We start from the raw sequence: 2873 nt of genomic DNA on the forward strand, positions 1-2873 counted from the left end.
AGTCTGTAGGTATTACTTAAAGCACTGTCTAAAATTCAAAAGAGCTATCAAGGCATCCTTCCCAACTTCCTATAGATGCACTGAAAATAGTAACAAGCAAATTGGGTAGATACGGATCTTACCTTCCAGCCAATCTAGAGATTTGTTGCTTCCAAGTTCTTCCACACTTGTATTTTCCAAAGAGAAACAAGTCTTTTTCTCTTCCTTAAAAAAAAAAAAAGTCACAGTCTGAGTCAATAGATTACATGGGTCATGGAAGCAAATTACAGAGCTAATACAATGGATCTGAGAAATTGCTAATGCAATCAGATTTGAAAAAGCTTTGGAAATGGTCCCTATTTCACAGCACTGAGGGTATTTTCCTAAATCTTTGGTTGCTTTTAACAATCCCATTATAATATGAACTAAAAGCAAGAAAAGCAAATTCAGCAGCAAACTATCTTGTCAGGACAAAGAAACCTTCCTCCCCAGGAAGCTATTTTCAAAGAAATATTCAATACTGAATAATCCTATTTGAATTTTGCCACTCCTAGAAATGCACTGGGAGAAGGGTGGGGGGATGGAGAATGGGAGGGAGATGCACAGACAGCCTTCATTGCTTCCTACCTAGATAAACAGAAAAAGATTTCTGGGGTTTTCACTGTAGGAAATGAAACTTATGAGATCTCACACCCCTGACTTTTAATGTAATATTTGAACCTCTTATAATAAAATGTCATTGAAGACTTTACCTGCTCAACCAATATATGAGAAATTAAAGTATGGAAGTCCCTAGGGTCTTGCTTAGCACATAGTAAATACTCAGTTAAGTAAACATTTTATTATTTTATATATAAGAAGATCAATATGTCCTAGATGCCCTGGAAAGTCCCAGTTTACACTTGTTGCCTCAACAAAAATATTTGTAATATCTGCTTTTGCTCTCAGAAATGATCCAGTTTGGACAATAAATTATATGGTTCACCCTAATGATAAGCAACCTTGGGAAAGTCTGCGAAAATCTGAAATTGCACTTAACATTTTATTTTCTTTGGGGAATAATATATATGTGTATATATTAGACATAAGCATTTTTCCTTATGTGATGTTGGATATATATTTAAATTTTTAAAAATAAATTCACTATTCTGAGCACTCTATCAATCAGCAAATATTTATTGAATGTCTACTATGCACAAAACAGCTTTACATCTAGTACCAGTCAGTATTCAGAAACATACTTGAAAGCTATCATTCGATTGAAAAACTATTCCTCCTCTGCTCACTGAGTTACATTTATAAGCTTTTTTAATTTGGGAATATACAAAGATTTTAAATTGATATGAAAATGAGGCAGCCAACCAGACCTGAAAAGACACCAAGCTGGGCCTTTGGAGACTTAGGTTCTCTGCCCAGCTGCTAATGAGCCATGGAAAGCTAGGAAGGCATCTCCCCCTCACTGGGTCCCATTTTCCTCATCCATAAAATGAGAGAGTTGGATAAGATCATCTCTGAGGCTCCTTCCAGCTCTAAAATTCTACGATCTGATGAACCATCTCTTCTCAATTGATTAAAATGAGAGCTAAGAGATTTCCTAAAGTAAACAAGCCAGGCATGATTCCAATTAGATTTTGTTTTACCATTTTTCTTTTCATTCAATTTTCCATCTCAGAGCATTTGGGGGGATGCAAAATAAATATTCCTGAAATGTCACTTAGATAACACCTGAAATCTTCCCCATTTAGGATGCCTAACATATGGCTATTTTAAAGTCATTTAGACAGAAAATGTAAAAGGAAATAGAGTCTGTACAAAAATTGACTTAGTTTTAGCCACATGGGGATTCAACAACCTTTTAGTTTGTTATCTTGCAACTTGTAATTTGGAAGGATAACAAAGCAAGGGAGATTGATGGGAAAATAAGCCCTGATGTACCTATCACCAACTAGAGGATAGGTCAGCCCGAACCAGTTTAATGTAACTGGTGAACTAGCCCCTTCATGGATGGTTGCAGCCTCTCAGTATCAAATGACCTCATTTGTTGTCTCAGTGGTTTAAAAGAAGCATTCTATGGTTGTGTGTTAATATGCTCTACTCCATAGGGATTACTGTGGCATAATGTTTCAACCCAGTGTAGCTTTCTGGCACAAGTAATTTTCATCAGAGAAAAACTCATAGTCAATTTAGGACCAATCAAAATATTAAAAGTTATATGGTAAGTGCCAAAATGAAACTATTTCAATGATTTACTTTTCTTTTCTAAAAAAAAAATTACATATTTGAAAGTATTTTAAAATAAAAAAACTGCAACTCAAACCTTAATAGAATAAAAAGAAATTTGCATTTTTGATTTTATGTACAGCAGGTAGCCAATGTGTTTATCTTAGTAGAGAAAGGGGGCAGGTGGGAGATAGAAATAGTAGTGAAGATAAAAGATAAAGTAGATGGCAGAATTAAAAATCTATATACTCCATTGGAAGCAGGTGTAGGAACAGAAGGAGCTACAGCTTACCTTCAATAAAAGAGCCAAGTGAAGATATCATCAAAGATACTCATTAGAAGTGGCCCCTCATCTTCTCTTATAATCTCAAGTTGAGAATTTAAGGCTCTTTGAGAGCACTATTATGTGCCTATTATGTATCAAGCAGAACTGGCTACATAACTTAAGGGCCTCAGAGCAAAATTAAAATGCAAGGCCCTTGTTCAATAATTATAAAGAATTTTAAGATGGCTTCAACAGAGCATTCGACCAAGGACAGGACTCTGTACAACTGTACAGATTGCATGCTCATAAAGTTGACCCTGATGCCAGGTATATCACATTCACATTAGCTCCTGTCCTCTCACTGAATTGTACAACAACCCAAGCAGTGTGTACCATTATTCAGGCTTTA

This window comes from Pteropus alecto, unplaced genomic scaffold (assembly GCF_000325575.1).
Source record: "Pteropus alecto unplaced genomic scaffold, ASM32557v1 scaffold51, whole genome shotgun sequence".
NCBI lineage: Eukaryota > Metazoa > Chordata > Mammalia > Chiroptera > Pteropodidae > Pteropus > Pteropus alecto.